The sequence below is a fragment of the Boleophthalmus pectinirostris genome, unplaced genomic scaffold, assembly GCF_026225935.1.
Source record: "Boleophthalmus pectinirostris isolate CB_2022bp ecotype Guang Dong unplaced genomic scaffold, ASM2622593v1 HiC_scaffold_22, whole genome shotgun sequence".
NCBI lineage: Eukaryota > Metazoa > Chordata > Actinopteri > Gobiiformes > Gobiidae > Boleophthalmus > Boleophthalmus pectinirostris.
In genome coordinates this window covers 31,408,915-31,427,118 of record NW_026571190.1, presented here as the reverse complement: position 1 = coordinate 31,427,118, position 18,204 = coordinate 31,408,915, and the positions used below count along the sequence as shown (strand labels likewise).

General features: G+C 40.3%; 1 protein-coding gene across 1 annotated transcript in view; it reads left to right on the top strand.

The window, feature by feature from the left end:
- cxxc4 (CXXC finger 4) overlaps positions 1-18,204 on the top strand; it is a 112,219-nt gene that overhangs the window by 48,916 nt on the left and 45,099 nt on the right. Inside the window, exons 6-7 of the mRNA XM_055158653.1 lie at positions 14,863-15,050; positions 16,756-16,824. The gene's annotated coding sequence lies outside the window, so the exon portion shown is untranslated. The remainder of the gene's footprint in view (positions 1-14,862; positions 15,051-16,755; positions 16,825-18,204) is intronic.

The window sequence follows — 18,204 nt, the reverse complement described above, 5'->3', positions numbered from 1 at the left end:
TTGTGTGAATGAAACAAAACACAACTAGGGGTATGTTTTTGATAAGGAAACAACTTTATAAAATTGCGTATTATGGACCCTTTAAAAATACAGTATGTAAATGTTCTTTTTTTTTCTTTTTCATTTTTTTACCCTGATGTTATTGTTTTTCTGGACCTCCACAATAATGCATCGGCTGTATTTAACATTTATTAAATTGCAGGTCACCTATTTTTTCATGCTTGAAACTATCTTGAAAAACATGAACTCGTACTGTGAGTAACTCGCCTCCACAGATCTGACCTGTAACTTGGCCTGTTGGCTCTGCCTGCTCTTCCTCCTCCGTGGGGATAGTGTAGTTAAATACTGTAGAACATTCCAGGCAGACCAATAACATCCCAATGTATTATAAGTATGACGTGTTCTAACTAAGCACCAGATTACTCCAAATGGCTGCATCAAATTTAATTGCAATCCTAAATTTTAAGAAAGGCTGTTCTCATCTGCATATTATTATATTTCATTAATAGGCTACTTTCATTATAGAAGAGAGAAATGGCATAAAGTATTAGGCTTCTATTAGACTTAAAGAGGGGGTATTATGCAAATTTTTCTGAGCTTTCTACCATGTTATAAAGTTGTTCCCTCATCAAAAACATGCCTGAAGAGGTTTTAGATGTCATCCATGCATGCTTGAGTATTTTAGCGTTTTCTCCAGGGCTCTATTCAAACCCTAAGATTCTGTTTAATGCTCAGCCCACCAGCCTACGTCATCCATTCTCACACGTGACAATTTTCCATAAATATAAATTGTGCTGTGATGTCACTCTGAAGGGGGGAGTGACTTAGCGCAGGGAGAAAAGAGAGGGGGGACTAAAAGCGTTGAAAACAAAAGTGAAAGTGAAAAACATGTTAATGTGTTGTTCTTTGGCATATATATCATGTTATAAAAGTTAACATGGTTATCTAAATATGTTATGTGCAGTTAATACCACATAGAAGCACTGTTGGGCAAGTCACTTCAAAACTGTAATGCGTTATTTATCACTTTTTACTGTCATTTCAAAGTAATTTGTTACATTACAATATTACTGCATTTAAACTGTGAAGATGCTGAACTTTTGTGCCATATATGGACTGAACCAGGACTAAATCAGGACTGAACCAGAACTGAACCATGACTGAACCAGAATTGAACCAGAACTGAACCAGGATTAAACCAGGTCTAAACCAGGGCTGAACCAGGACTAAACTAGGTCTAAACCGTGGACTGAACTGAGGACTAAACCAGGACTAAACTAGGACTAAACCAGAGCTGAACCAGGACTGAACCAGGTTGGACCAGAGTTCTGCGCCAGTCCTTTCACCTGCGGTCACCCGATGTTCTACGCGGGCGCGTCTCCGGCGTTTTACCGCTGCTAATATTGCGGTAGATTTAGCGAATTTGTATGAAGAAAAACCCACGACTTCAATCCAGGTTAAAAAAGCATTGTAACGGGCGTTACTCACATTTGGACCGAGTAAAATGTTAAAAAAATTTTTCCCTGTAATGCTTTACATTACTGCGTTATAGCAAAAAGCAATGCATTACAGTAATTTGTTACTTTTATAATGTGTTACTCCCAACACTGCATAGAAGTAAAATAAAATACCCCTCCTATTTAAATTTATTTAGTCACAAAGTTCCCATGTAAAATGACAATTATTTTATATAAATAAATGAGCTCTAATATTAACTTCCATCTCAGAAATCACACCACAACAATAAAAATAAATAACAGATAAACATGACCTATGGCACATTTAAATTAATTTTAGACTAATAATGCTTTGAGTCATTATAACTTTTCTGGTGAAGGTTATGACTCTTCTCCTGTCTCCATGAAGATCTTATTGCTTTGTCTGAAATGTTCCACAATATGGCATTACACAGCACAAACCAGGTCTAATCCAGATCCCAACTAGCGGTGCATTCACACGTGTTCTGATTTGAGCCCAGTTTAGTTCTGGTGATGTGGACCTGGTTTGGTCCTGTTCTAGTCCAGGTTTAGTTCTGAGTGCAGACCCAGCTTAGTCTTTAGTGTGATGTGTTCATATGCAAATGGAATCACACCTTACAGGTCTTAAACGTGTCTAAACCAGATCCCAACCACGTCTGAACCGGTCTAAACCAGGTGTGAATGCTCCTGCTCTGACCAAATAAGTTATTAAAGGTGAACCGCAAATTTTATCAGTACACCACAAGCCTGTCTGCTTTGCCTGGAATGTTCCACCACAGTGCATTAAACCTATTTCTCAAAAATACCTTTATAAACCGATTCTTCAGTGGTGTCGCCTCTTCACAGATCTGCCTCTAACTTGATTCGACAGCATCCCTGGCTTCTCTCCACTGAAATAAATAAGTCACTGGATACTACTCAGATACATTTACTTTACCAGCAGCATACATTTACTTCTACTTGAGTAATATTTTTATTGAAGTAACAGTACTTTTACTTGAGGAAATATTTAGTTTAGTCTTCCCACTGTGAGTAAGTGACAAAAGCTTTATGTTGACAAACTGAAATGATTTGGACATGTGTGTTTCTTGCACCACGCCTTAAAGAGCAATTAAACACCCTCCCAAAGCTTTACTCTACCCCGGAGCAAAATCTCAAAAATCCTCCAGACTTTGAAACAGAGCAAACATTTGTGCTTGGATCACTCCGTTTCCCTTTTCTCCAGACATGGTGGAACATTGGGGTGCATGGTGGTGCCAGGTGGGGGCAGGGCTGAGTGGGGCTCCTCACGTACCACCTCTACACTCCAGTGCCTGCGCTCATGACATAATAACCTGCATCTGACTCATTAGCAGCCGTTAGTCCAGCCCGAAAATTCAAATGCCCTGGCTGTAGTTGATCCTAAAGAGGGCGGTACAAACATGACTTTGACCCAAAAGTCAGATTTTTAACAAACATGCACTAAAATGCCAAAATAAGACCAGAGGTAGATATACGTTTCTATTTTAGACCAATTTACATAGATAATCCCTTTAAGATATAATGTACTTGTGCTTGTTCTCATTTTTGTCTGTATCCTTTGAAAATACCAGATTTTATGCATGTTGGTGGTTTTTCAAATTAAACTAGAAAAGCACTCAGAGAGCGCAGACCTCCGCCAAGGATTACCCCCATTGTTTATATAAATTGCGATCAAATCAGTCTTCTGGATCAGATCCGGATCAGCCTTTGGAATATGAAAGAGGATCCCATTGTCCATCCCTGAGTTAAATTTCATGGGGTTTGGTCAATAATTAACCGAGATATTGAGAAACAAAATTTTTGGCCCCATTTACCACAATGTTAACTAAAATTTCAAAGTGATCCAGAATCCAGGATTTCTTCCAGATCACCCCCAAAATGAAATGAGTTCTTCCTTTTCACATTTCCAACAAATCCTGAAAATTTCATCAAAATCGGTCCATAACTTTTTGAGTTATGTTGCTAACAGACAAACAAACAAACAAACAAACAGACAAACGCCGGCAAAAACATAACCTCCTTGGCGGAGGTAATTAAACAAGAAATCAGATCTTACATCCCAACAGTTGCTTTTTAAGTTACTCTTACTTGAGAAGTCATTTTCTTAAAGGGACAGTCCAAAATTTTGGACATAGGACTTCATTTCCTAGTGAGCCAGAGTGTTGGAGACGTGTGGAGACACTTTTTAAAATATTCCATCCAGTCCTTGTATTTGCAGAGGTCACTGGTGCTAGGCTAGTGCATGTCAATGGCCGTTATCCTGCCAATAAAAACAGTCTTACCCACTCCACAAAACACCCGAAGCAAAGCAAATATAAAGCAAATATATTATTACGCCAGACTGTCTATGTGAATAACAGTGTTGATAGAATAATGTTTGAAATAAAACTAACCTTGCATTGCATGGATCATTGCATGTTGAGGGACTATTTTCTCATATATCAGTTCACCGCTGCTAAGTTTTCAGGAAGTACAACTCACTGCTGCTGCTCAGACATAAATCCTTCAAATGCAACGTTGATTTTACTTCTAAAATTATTCTATCAACACAGACATTCAGTTTGACATTACAATTGTTTTGCCTTGGGTGTTTTGTGGAGTGGGTAAGACTTTTTTTAGTGGCAGGATAACTATGGCCATTGACATGCACTAACCTAGCACCAGCGATCTCTGCAAATACAAGGACTGGATGGAATATTTACAAAAGTAACATTACTCTTACTTGAGTTTAATGTCACACTGGAACATTCTCGGCAAAGCCTGGAATCAAGATGGCAACACACTGTCCACCAGAAAAGTTACACAGTACAACTTTAAAGTTTAGGAAAGTGAACAGAATCATTGAAATCCCAGTTGAACCAGACCCCGGCGTAGAGAGGTTGAGTGAAGTTGGTCTTAACTCTGTGAAGGAGTTTCATGGTTTTGTCTTGAATGTTATAAAAGTCCAACAGCCCTGCACTGTGGTCCAGATAAACCCCGATTCTAGACCCAACCGGACCCGAGACCCGTGTGCGCGATCTGTCGAACCAAAATGAAAATCCGTTAATATTATCACAATCCAACGCCCATGAATTCACATTGTGTCCAAAAACACAGTCGTCTGATCGTCCTTTTCTCTTTATATTCTTGTACGATACCGCTATTGCAACACCATACCCGCTCCACTCCACTTCCCAGTAACAGTGACCAGTTAGACTCTCACTGCTCAAAACCTGGTAGAAATCGGTGAATCTGTGCAAATCTTCAGAATAGTTTTGGTTTTGCTGTGAAAGCGTTGCTCGTCTGTTTTCTTCGGACAGGAAAATCAAGCTGTGAGCTGTGTTTGGGTCCAGGGTGATTTCTCTGGAGTAATTTAAGAAGTCCGCTCTGGATTTCAGTTCAGGATGCATGGTTTTGTGGAGTCAGCTTTGTTGTGGAGTGTGAGGTCTGTCTCTCACCCAGGCTGTTTCTGTTGGCGAACAAGGGATGAGTGCCCATAAAAAAAGATATATAAAAAAAAAATCTGTACATTAGTCTTCCCAGATTTTGTGCAATTTTGTTGTTCAAATAACATTAAAGGTGCACTGTGTAACTTTTAGTTTGGGGGTCTGTCACCTGCTTGTTTCTATTGATATGTCATTGGTTCTACCTTACATTTACTAAATTGCAGGTGGTTTTATGTAGCCAGACTGGTGCCACCAAGTGCCTCCGCTCAATTTAAATCTCTCCAATGACTAGGTCAGGAATTGAAATACACTAGACGGTTTGCAAGACCACGCACTGGCCAATCAGCGAAGAGCTGTGAAGCCATGACGTCAAACTCAAGCGCCTGTCTGGGTCCCTTTTGTGATACAGCACAACAGTAAACAAAGCGGTCGAGATGGATGTATACGAAGCCATACATTCTGTGTTGGCAACGATTCCAGAGATTGAGAAAGACGTTATTGCCCCTTTTCCTACGGGATTTGGCACATTACATACATCACGACCAAATAGCAGCAATTAGTTAAATAAAAAAGTACCCGCCAACCGTCGAGCGAACGAATCCTAATGCCGTGAGGTCCACAAAGTGAAACCATCTGTTGGCTAAAACCTAGAAAAACAGACATTCTGACTGTGAGCAGGGTTGCCTCTCCACAGATCTGACCTGTAACTTGGTCTGGTTTGGTCTCTATGAAGACAGAAAGGTTTAATGCCATACTATGAAACATTCCAGAAGAAACAATAACATCTCTATGGAGAAAGCATTTGATAGACCCTCTAGTAAAAAAATGACACAGTGCACCTTTAAATATACAAGTACACATTCATATACCCAGTACAGAATGGCTAAACCTACCTCTTTAACATGCAGGCAGATCGTCTTTGAGGAATAGAGCAGAGCAGTGCTAGTTGCCGTGGTGTTATGTCACAAGCTTCGCAACAAACAAGGGTTGGGAACTGTTCTCAATGAGTTTATCAACATGTAAAACTGGTTTAACAATCTCTCACCTTAAGCCAAGTTCCAATGTTATCTCATTAAAAACATACCAGGAGTTGTTTTGTTTCATTCACACATTGGAGTAAGCCTTTATTATCAGTCTGTTTATTTCCAAAGCTCAAAATGCTCTGTTCCACCTTGTGATGTCGTGAAGTGGTAGTTTTCAAGTTAACAGCTACTTTTTGCATTTTGTTCAGAAGAGACTCAATTCCACGGCTGAAATTATCCAAATGATTCTAGTGACGGTGTATGAGTGTTTGCTGTTTGAGAATCTACAAAGCTCAGAATGCTTTTTTCCAGCTTATGATGTCATGAAGTGGTAGTTTTAACGTTCCGGATTTTTCCCGGTCTTTTCCTGGAACGACGGCAGACAAGGATGAGAGAGTGACTTTAGTGTATTTATAACATAAAACCCATTAGCAGAGGTGATTGGCACGGCGGCTGCACTCCTGGTTTAGTCCTGATTTAGACCTGGTTAAATCCTGATTTAGAAATGGTTCAGTCCTGATTTAGTCCCGACTTAGTCTTGGTTTACACCTGGTTAAATCCTGGTTTAGACCTGGTCCAGTCCTGGTGGAGTCCTGGTGATTGGTTTGGTGGTTGCGGCGTATATATATTTATGTTAATGACACTGGTTTAGTCCTGTTTTAGACCTGGTTAAGTCCTGATTTAGACATGGTTCAGTCCTGGTTCAGTTCTGGTGTTTTCCTAGTCCAGCCCTGGTGTAGTCCTGGCGATCGGCTTTGCGGTTACGGCGTGTATGTATTTATAATCCGTTAATGACACAGGATAGCTTCAGTCCTGGTTTAGTCCTGGTTTATTCCTGGATTACTGGGCTGTCGGACTAGTGGACTGACCCCAATTTATCACGGGCATGGACGGGTAACAGGCGGAATATTAATGGGTCCGGGCAGGTGCGGATGTGGTGCTTGTACTGCGCGGGTGTGGGCAGGTGTAGGTCTCGAAAAATAGACCCATGCAGGACTCTGTTTCAAATTAACAGCTCCTTTTACTTTTTGTTTAGTAGAGATTGGCAATTCCAGGGTTTAAATGACCTAAATTATTCTAGTAACGGTGCATAGACTTTAAAAACACAGTGGAGCACTTCCTCTTATACAACATGACATCACAAGGTGGAACAGAGCATTTTCAGTCTGAGAGAAAACTAAATTTGTAGAGTTTGTGTGTTAAATATGTGTGAATGAAACAAAACACATCTCCAGGTCTGTTTTTGATGAGAAAACAACATTATAACAATCAGAAAATAGCGTCATATTGGCCCTTTAACATGTGTACAATATTTCAACATGTCTTAACACTGGCTCACCATTTTTCACAGTCTTCTATCTTGAGCAGCAGTCTCTCCTCACTCTGTCTCTTCAGTGTATTTCTACTGCAGATTTAAAAGCCCAAGAGGAATGTTGTTTACCATAACAGTCTGAAACACCTCCACGAGACACCGCCACCAGAAAAGTGCCTACCCTTATATTTCGCGAGCTCACAGGCAGACTGCAGTTTTGACTTTAATACGTAATGAGTCATGGTGAGCTTAGTGAAATGTGTTGATCAGAAATTCACCATTTTACTGTCTGCAATTATCAGTGTACTCTGTACAAATACTGATACTTTGCGTTGACATCAGGTTGAGGGTGAATGCCTGAATGCCTATGGTGGAATGTTCATCGGTTACCATGGTGACAAAATGCACACACTGACTCAAGAAAAATTGCAAAATGGATTTCAACACATTTCCAGGAGCTTGTGATGAATATACAAAATACAGAAAAGCTGCTTAAAAATGACCAAAAACACAGAGAAAATGTGACTATACTGACTGAACGCAGAACAATTTTCCTTAATTACGCACTCGTTTCACAATTTTATTATTACCAGCCACCACAAACCTTGGTGTCCCTGTTTTTTATTTTGAAAATCTAGTCATCCTAGACAGAACAGAGACTCCAGTCAGCATCACAGCTCCAGAGAATATTGAAGACATTAGAGTTAGACTTACACAAATTTTATAGATCCACAAAAGAACATTATTTGGACATTATTTGGACATCAATATAGACGGGGATCCAAATATTGTATTTTTTTTAACTATAAGTCGCACTTTTTCATGGTTTGGGTGGTTCTGTGACTTTATTATTAAAATTTTCAGACTGACTGGCTCATGTGCCAGTATCTGCTACTCCTATTACTCCTGTACCACTGTTACTTCGCTCTACTGCACATGTCTCCTGCAGAAAGAGCCGCTGTCCTGTCTGTGTCAGTCTATCGCACCATTACTTCTGTACCACTGAAAATATTAAATTTAAACAAACTTATAAAGACAACTGAGAAGACTGAACACAAATGCCCCAAAAAGAAAATCATATTTTACAGATTACAAGATGAAAGTAGGGAAATATGCATGCAGCTGAAAATGGTAATCGAGCAGCAGAAATAAAGTTTGGAGAGAGCGAGAAACTTGTTACACCAGGAGCGTGCGATATGCAACTTTCCTAGAAGTCACTAGATGGATTGACAAAGCCTGGACTTCAGTGACATCGAAACCATCCTGTCTTTATTCAGAAAGGCCGGAATAAGTCTAACTGGAACTGATGCTGAGTCTGGCAAGAGCTACACAGAAGAAGAAGCGGTGCTCCGTTTACCTCCGGAGGTCGTGGAGTTGCTCTGAAGTGACACAGAAAAGGAAGAATTCAATGGATTTATTGATTTTGATTGAGATGGAGAGTTTGGTAAACTTGTTCTGTTCTGTTGTTTATGCTATAGTTATCTGAATAACTCTTCATATGTGACATTAACAGTCTGTTGTTCTCTGTTCTATTGTTATTACTGTAACTTGCCTTTCAAGATGAAATGTTGGTTCCTGGTCTCTGATTTTATAAAATACATTTCCCCAAAAAAGTGCGACTTATAGTCCGGTGCGATATAAACCAACAGAGAAATTTTGAATTGTTTTACCAGCGGTTTAAAGGTATGGAGGAATTTATTAGCATATTTTTATTTTTCCCAAGTTACAATATGAGCATGTGCAAAGTGTTTACTATTGGACTGATTCCCAGCCTCAAACCCAACACAAATTTTGATCAGCAAATAAGATCATTTTTATAATGATTTTGATTTCTATCAGTCTTTCTATTCTTTCTCTTTACTAACTATAAAATATTTACATTTTCCTTTTAAGATGGTAGTTTCTCGGGTAGTAGAGAAATGTTTGGGTCACTGAGAGAAAAAGGTTGAGCACCACTGACTGTACTAGTGTATCAGTTTCCTCACATTTGGCTGAGCGCTGTTCAGATTAAATTGAGACAGAAGAATCGATGCATTTGCCTCACCTCCCGCCAAACAGACGCATCTTATGACTTTTTACCCCTGTGAGTATCCTCCCTCGACTAAGTGTGGGCTGCATTTGAATCGTAGGCAATGGTTATTAATTACCGCTTGAGCGTGAGCCAAAAGCCCATTTCAAAAAGGAATTCATATTTCTGAGCAGGCATATATTTTTCGACTTTCTAAAATAATTTCAAACCAATGTCAGTAAACTTGAGCTCATTAAAAAGCTTGTGTTAAACTATTTTCTGATTTATGTTATAATGTTGTTTCCTCACCCGTGTTTCATTCACACAGGTTTAACACACAGATTTAGGCTGAGTCCTTCTCTGTTCCAACTTGTGATGTCATGTAGTAATACAAAAAGTGCTCCACTGTGTTTTTAAACTCCATGCATCTTTACTAGAATCATACCGTATTTTTAGGACTATTAGGCATAATATCAATAATGTTGAATTTTCTCATCTATTTTCATACATAAGGTCCACCGGATTATAAGGCGCATTAAGCAAAACAAACGGACGACACTTGAGACTGATCCCCTAGCCCAGGCATCCAGCATCCATTGGCAGATCGTTGTGTAATTTGCCCGGCGTTGTCTCCCTGTTTTGAGGAATGTATATTATGAATGTGAATGTGGGTGGATAATTTAAAATTGGATTTTTATTTCCTACGAGAAGGACTCAAATAGACATTGAGTAATAATGTATTTAAAGGTTGTATGGAGGATTTTTTTTTGTTTCAAGTTGTCAATTGTTGTCAATGATAGCATTATAGAGATGCAGTAGCCTTGTAATTATGATGACCAAAAAAAAGAGAATAAAAATTCGTCAACTCTGGACGTGGTGGGGCTAAACATTTGCCAATAGATAACGACACTGCCTCGTTATCTGTTAGCTGACAGGCTGTCAATCAATCTCCCTACGTTTCTAGCATAACTGACTTGCCTGCGCCGCCGGTACGTGGCTTACGTACGCCTGTCACGCAGTCCACAGACGCAAGCCGCACAGACGCTGTTTACTCCACCAACGCAACAGTTCTTAGCGGCTTTTTTTGACCTATATCTTCCTCGCAGTTAGCACAAAGTTTGTTGCAATGGCAGACAAGAATCCAGGAGCAGTTCGCCGCAAAAGAAAGTCCGTTTTTGAGGTCACTGAAAGAAGAAGACAAGGGAAAAAGCAGGGAAGCCAAACTAAGGTGATTCTTGAAGATTCATTCCAGCGATGGCGCGACTGAAGCAGACACAGGGTCTAAAGACTGACGCACTGGTCGCCAAATTACTCCTGGACAGGAAACTTCTGCTTATTATGAAAACGTACTTTATTTCCAAGAGCTAGTCAAACGTTTTTCAGGACACGAAAGCGATATCCTATGTCTGAAAACGTAATTTTCAATGCAAAGAAAGAGTCCGCTTGCTGCTGCATGTTGTAGCTAGTTCATTCGCACGGAATCTCGCGCAACCTTCTCTGCACCCCTTTCCTGCTCCTGTCCCCGCTGCCCGATCCGCTCTTCCCCCTGCTCCTCACTTCTCCGTCTTGCCTAACCAACACTGTAGTTAGTTGTTTACAAGTCATGTGCAGTGCACCGGCTGTAAACAAACCTGTTTCTGGCGTAAAGAGGAGGCGGGAGAAGGCGTTTCTACGTAGGGAGCTGCAGGGGAGGGGGGGTGGTTTCACGCATGCACAACATTTGAAAAAGGACAAACAGTCGCTGGATTTCTCGTTCCTTGGAAAATCCTCTATACAACCTTTAATGCAGCTTTGCACACATTTGTTTAAGTTTTACATAAACAAAACTTAAACCCACATGGCTAATTTGCATAAACTATAAGCTTTGAAAAAAACTGCTTGCTCATTGTGCACTAATGCGGTCAGCTTCTGTCAGACACCGCGAGGCTCGGTAGCCGCAATGCTCTGACATTCCACTAAGCGATGTGACTGCGTAGCTAACCAAAGTCGTACTAAAACATTCTGACAGATTTTTGAGCGCCATGTACCACATAAAATTGGTTTGAGATCAGTAAGCTCAACCAGAATTAATGCATGAAGGCGCATCGGATTATAAGGCGCATTGAAGATTTTTGAGAAAATGAAAAGATTTTAAGTGCGCTTTATAGTCCAGAAAAATACAGTAGATAATTTCAGCCCTGGAATTGCAAGTCTCTACAAAACAAAGTAAACCGTAGCTGTTATCTTGAAAACTACGGCTTCATGACATCATAAGCTGGAACCGAGCGTTTTGTGCTTTGGAGATTCTCAAACAGTAAACACCCTGTTCCACCCGTGATTCTCCTCCATCGACTAAATGTGGGCTATATTTATATCCTAGGCGATGGTTATTAATTACTACTTGAGCGTGAGCTAAAAGCCCAGGGAGACAGGAGGCGGAGTGACTTGGGGAGGGAGATCAGCCTGGAACAAAGGCCTGCACGAGGGTTCGAGGCTCCCGCTGCCGCACCATCACATCCAGCATGCAGAGGTTAGGACCACCGAGGAAGATTTCCCCTGGGGGCTATTATCGTCCGCCTCGAGATAAAATCATTTTCAGAGATAGCAGCCTCGGCACACACGCGCTTACAGGGATGTATGCTCAGGGCAGTGGGGGAAAATAACCATTTAGGATGCGTTCAAATGCCACACCGACTTTGCAAATATGAGTTCTGTCACTCTGCTCCTGATTCATCACTATTTTTGGACCAAAGTAAATAATGTGCTGATTAAACCCATCTGTTTCTCTTCGGCATTTCAGGAGATGGATTAAATTGTATTAAATTGTATTAAACTCATACATTTGGAGTTATTCCTGTTCTGGTGTGTCAAGGCCTGTAGTCGAAGAGTCACAAAGCTCGGTAGTTCTGGGATCTTTTTCTTCACCAAGAAGTTAAACGAAGAAGCAAAAGGAGTTAGAATGACAGTCAATGGTGCAGTTGAATTAGCAGGTCCTGGATTAATTTTTTATTCTTTATTTTGTATCCTCGTTAATTCTTACAGTAGCAATAACTATTCTTTCTGGGATTCATGTCATCATATATTTTAGAATAACGCTTCTTTGACTTGTATATAGCTGAGAAGTATTTGTATTACTATAGTTCTATATTTTTTCTGTATTTTTTTACTTGTACATGTACCATATTTTTTGGACTATAAGGGGCACTTAAAATCCTTTAATTTTCTCAAAAATCGGAATTGCGTCTTATAATCTGGTGTGCCTTATGTATGAAAATAGAAAAGAGAATTCACCATTATTGATATTGTGACTTATAGTCTGAAAAATATGGTACATGTATAAAATTTTGCCAGTCTCTTGCTATTTCTGCTTCTTATTTTTAAATTATCATTACCATTTATATTTTTGCTCTTTGTTATTATATTATATCGTGACGTGTGAGCTCCTATGTCCAAATAATTTCCCTTGTGGATTACCAAAATTTTCTAAGTTTTTAGCTGGAACAAGAGTATATGAAGTAGAAGCACTGTCGGTCTGTTTATGGAATGTTTAAAGGAAAAACACAAATACTTTTACTGAACTTTTGGAATGTCTTGGTGGGGGAAGAGGTTGTTTCAGTTCTGTATCTGCTGTTACCTGTTAGATTGGCGTTAAAAGGTTAAGGTAGGAGTCTCCAACTTGTAGCTCAGGAGCTTCCAGTGGCTCGCCAAAGGACTTCTGAATTACACATTTGTGCTGAATAACTCAAATTTGATGAACTACCATTGTACATGTATCATTTTGGTGCCTAATTTTGAGCACTAATAAATGGATGAAAGTTTATGTTTTATAGGTATCTAATTGTTCCAAATCTAAGGGTTTATATGCTGAATTTCTTGTGACTGCTAAAAGTAGTAGCTCTTTGGCATTTTTTTTTTTTGTAGGTAGCTCACCGGAAGAAAAAGGTTGGAGACCCCTGGACTGAAGTGAAAAAACATCCAAGATCTAAACTTACACTCTAGGATCATCAACTTTATCATCTGAGCTAAATTACGTTTAAGAAAATACAGTATATCATTTGAAAAGAAAAAAAAAAGGTTTACTTACCCCATGTGACTGTATCTGCTCTTCTAGATGAAAATGTTGAATACATATATCTGAACAGGTAATATTTTTGATTTACTAAAATAATATCAAACCAATGTCAGTAAAGTTGACCTTATTAAAGGGCTCATATTGTGCTATTTTCTGATCTATGTTATAATGTTTCCTCATTGAAAACATACCAATTTTATTTTGTTTCATTCTCCATTCCCTTGATCATGAGAATCATTTGGATCATTTCTTCGCTGGAAAATCCAAACTCAAATAATGAAAATGTAATTAGGAGCTGTTAACACTTCATGACATCACAAGGTGGAACAGAGCATTTTGAGCTTTGGAGATGTAGACAAACGAATAAACCAAGGTTACTCAAATGTGTAAATAAAACAAAATTTCTTAAAGCTCTCAAGAGTCAATTTTGCGTAATATAGAATAAAGAGCAATGAACAGCCATGATCCTATTATGAAACTAAAAGCAATAACTCTAATGTAATTTTCAATTTAATTTGCAAACAAGCAAACAATTAAAAATACTGTATTTAACAGCAAATTATCAGATGTTTCATGCTAACGTGATGGGAGTGGCCTGTAATGAGTCAATAATGAGCTTGTTCCACTATAGTTACAGACCGGTGATGACATAAAGTGTGTCTAACAGAATCTATGAGGGTGCATAATTAACAATTAGCTGTGGCTGGTGTTTCTGAGGTGATGGTGACATGTTTACTTTATTCCAAAGTGTACCCTGAAGCTTTACAGATAAGCTCTGTGAGGGCTGCAATAATCCTGGAGTTTTATACCATAACTGCAGGCTTGCATCGACATGAATGAGAGCACAGAGCAACTCAGACCGGGCTGAATGTTCACTGTGAGCCTGTGGGAGCCAAATATGGGCAATGGGTGGGCAGCAGGCGGGACTTCTAATGGTGATGAATCCTGGAGGTTTTGGTAATTATGGCTGTCGCAGGACGGGAGAGAGAGAGTGAGGAAGGAGGAGGAGGAGGAGAAGAAGAAGAAGAAGAAGAAGAAGGGGGGGGTACAGGCGAGCGGAGGCATTTTATCTTAATCACGGCTCAGCTCCATTCAAATTAATTTGACAAGTTTCCCCCAATCCTTATTAAAAGACGCGTGCAGCAAATGACAGCCCCCTCCCTCTTGTGCCTCTATAAACTACACGCTTCAACACACATCCTAAACACAACTCAATATCACGGGCTCGTACTGTACGGAAATGTGCTCATGAAATTAAAGATGGACTACGAAACTTTTCTGGTGTGGGTATGTTCAGAATTGCATTAAACTCATCTATCTCGCAGTTATTCAGTTATAAATGTTTTTATTGCTAAAATATACCTTGAAGAGATGCAGTCTTGCCTCTCCACAGATCTGACCTGTTACTTCTTTATAGGTGACTAAGCTTTGGTTACAATCCTGCATATTTACAAGTACATGTTTTTTTGCATTATCTTATCTTTTAGTCGGCATTGTCCCTTTAATTTCCATTTATCCATCAATTTTTTCCCCGCTTATTCATAGGGGCAGCAGTCTAAGCAGGGACTCCCAGACTTCCTTCACCCCAGACAATTCCTCCAGCTCCACCGGAAGGACCCTAAGGCATTCCCAGACCAGCCGAGAGACATGGTCCCTCTGGCGTGTCCTGAGTCTTCCCCGGGGCCTCCTCCCAGTGGGACGAGCCCGGAACACCTCCCGCGGGAGACGCCCAGGTGATCCTTTAAGAAATAAATACAAATGGAATTTTTTTTGTTAAATGTTACACTGTGGAAAATCCAAGCCAATCAGTAACAATGGAGAAAAACAGGCGGCTTGGTGACTCTTCTCCAGGAAAGTTGCATAGAGCAGGACTTCCCTAAAGTTTCAGGCTGTCATCCTCAAAATGAAAGATTATGAAGCCAATTAAAAACGGTACGCCGTAACTGGTGGAGATTATAATGTGCAAAATGTTCCTGAGTAAGCATTTCTGTCACTTGTGTTAAGATAAACTGCCCCTAAGCTTTTTTGTTTTTGACCCGTACTTTAAATCATTCTAGCGCAGGTAAGGGTCAGCTGATAACAAAGTCACTGTGCTGGTTATTGCTGACTCAAACCGAATAACTCTGTAGAATCTCTGAAGATCGGCGAGAGAAAGAAAACTACAAAACAATGTGACTCTGCCTGTCTATGGGACAACTAAAAGGGCCCATATTACGCTATTTTCTGATCTACGTATGTTATAATGTTGTTTCCTCATCGAAGAAAAAACATACTTGGAGTTATGTTCTGTTTCATTCTCACACGTTTAACTCAGCTCTGCATATTTTGACTGAGTTCTTCCCTCAAACAGAAAACAGTTTCTAAACTCCATACACCTTCAGCAGAATCATTTGGATGATTTCAGCCCTGGATTTGCCAGTCTCTACTGAACAAATGCTAAAAGGACGCCTTAAACTTGAAAACTACCGCTTCATGACATCACAAGGTGGAACTGAGCATTTTGAGCTTTGAAGATGTAGACAGACTAATGATAAAGGATCACTCAAACATCTGTGAATTAAACAAATACAACTTGAGGTAGGTTCACCAGAGACAATTTTGCGTAATATAGGACCTGTCATCTTATTATGAAACAGAAAAATACAAAATAAAAACTGATTATAAGGTTGTAATTGCAAACTCCAGAGCTGCTTAATATACAAAATAATAATAAATAGACTATATTATTGAGAATGATACGTTTTTACACGCTGTTTGGCAAAGGAAACGAACATTGTCGACCAAAATGAGAAGTCTACAGCCCGTTTTGTACAAGTTCACACATTGCCAAAGCATAACCCCAAACCCTTCCGTCGTTTTTTCCATGCTCTACACTTTTAACTGTTTAACCCAGCCTAACCCCGCGAACTCTTACAAATTCTCGCTCTCCTAAGTGGAGCGGAGCCGAGGACGTGCCGTGCGTAATTTTCCCGTAGACGTGTTTTTCTCTCCCCGTGGGTCGCCCTGGGCCCGCCTCCCCGGCTCCCACATCTCCTCCCGTGTGTTTCTATAGTAATTTCCAGCCAATGATCAGTAGGTGTCCGCATCCCAGCTTCCTCACCTCCGCGCCAATCAGCCACACACAGCGACAAGAGACACGGGCTGCGCGGAGAGAGCCGAGCGGGCAAAACAGGCAGCCAGGCGCAGCTCACAGTCACGTACAGCCACACAATAAAGACGCACACGAGAACCCGCGAATCGGACTTTCATCTCTTTCATTCTCATCGCTCCTTTTTGGCGGTCCTTTAGTTCTTTTGTACTTTGCGGACCCTTTTCCAACGAGTCGCGAAAGTCGGGAAAATGCTTCTTTTGTCTTGAGCGCCAACTAAACCTGTTTTTGTCTTCGCTGTTCTCCGGCTTGGCTTTATATTTATTTTTTTTTACATTTACAATTCACAGTGATGTCTCGGTCCACGGTGCCACGCTTTTAGCATCTCTGGAGCTCTTCTCATCAGGAACCCCCCCCCGGTAAGTAGTCGCCGCTTTGCCCGCTTACTCTCCTGCTTCGTCTGCGTCTGTTTTCCGTCCTTGTTTTGGCTTTTAAGTCGTTTTTCATTTCGTTTTAACTCGTCCCTGGGTGTTTCTGTGCTGTGAAGTGGTCCTGCTTTTTTGAAGGTGAATTTTATCGCCTTTTATTTGCACTATTACGCCGCTGTCCCCTCTCCGGCTTACGTGCGCATGACCTTTGATCTGAATGTCTACCACGGTGTAATTAATGGCACCGTGCAGCAGCCTCGGCACAATGGCTTATCCTCTTTTTTTTTTTTTTTCTACTTTTCTTTCCTCAATCCATCTCTCCTCCGTGTCGTCCCTGTCTCTCGCCATGCAGCTCAAAGTATTGAACATTTCTGTCTCTCTAAACTTTGTTTACAGGCTGAAAAATCAATGTCCGTGACTTGATTGCCTTTGGGCTGCGCATTTCGCTCCAGGGGTGCATTGATTAAGTAATAATGACCCGAGGAGGGCTGATCATTAAGATGAGGAGGTTTTGTTTACTGTGGCTGCGGGTGGTTTGGGATGCCACATTGACATTGAACCAGCACCTACTGTGGATGCTGCGAAATATTGTCATTTATCATTTTGAGGTATAGTTCCATGTAATAACCAATGTCATAGATGGATTAATTAAAGCTTTTTCTAAACGCATTTTTCATTAGTTATGCTTTAATTAATTTGCAGGTAAGCTTTGATATTCTCATGTTAGTTTGAGACAGCGTTTACCCTGTTGCTTGTTACAGTGCACCATGTTATGTTTTGATACTCTTTCCTCTGTATTTTCTGCCTTTTTATCTTTTTGTCGTATTTTTCCAGCTGTTGTTCATGCAAGTTATTCCTATTTTTTAACATATTTTGACAATAAGTCTATTTATTTTTTGGTTTACACTTGATTTCTCCGTTTTTTCGAGACAAACTTCTCCTCGATAGTCTAAATTGAAGCCAGTTATCTCCTTCAGAAGTGGATGCTGTATTTTTGCAACACTTCAACCTCCCACCAAAGTCAGATGATTATTTTGTAGCGGAGCCTATTCTGAAAAGACTTTTGAGAATACCCCGACTACGCTACTGTTGCCTGTTGTCCATGTGCATACTTATAATTCATTTTTTCGAGACAGTCGTCGAGTATCACCGTGGAAGTGATTTGAAATGCTTTAGTGTTCCAGCAATGGAGCAGCTTTGGCAATTAAGAGAGAAAGCCCAGAAAAGGTAATGGAAGTAGGGGGAGATGTGTCTAATGGGCTTTTATCTGCGGAAACCAAATCCAGACAGACTCGAGAGAGAGAGAGAGAGAGAGAGAGAGAGAGGCGAGGAAATGGACCCCCCCGCCCTCCCCTCACGCTCACACACACG